This window comes from Egretta garzetta, unplaced genomic scaffold (genome assembly GCF_000687185.1).
Source record: "Egretta garzetta isolate BGI_Z169 unplaced genomic scaffold, ASM68718v1 scaffold497, whole genome shotgun sequence".
NCBI classification, from domain to species: Eukaryota; Metazoa; Chordata; class Aves; order Pelecaniformes; family Ardeidae; genus Egretta; species Egretta garzetta.
Window position 1 is genome coordinate 116889 of NW_009260349.1, and position 220 is coordinate 117108.

The window sequence follows — 220 nt, forward strand, 5'->3', positions numbered from 1 at the left end:
GAACTATGTGTCATAAAATATTTTTCGGAGAGGAAAATACTAACAAGAAAGATTCTTCGTGGAAAGTAGGGATCTGAAAACCAAACGGGCCACCTGCGAGCGCTGATTTCCAACAGGCTGCCACGGAAAAGCAGCAAATGTTGGGAATCGCGCGCAAGGCCAGCAGGAGGGCAGGCACCGCGCAGAAAGCGCGGGTCCGTGCGGGCCCGCTGAGCCCGAG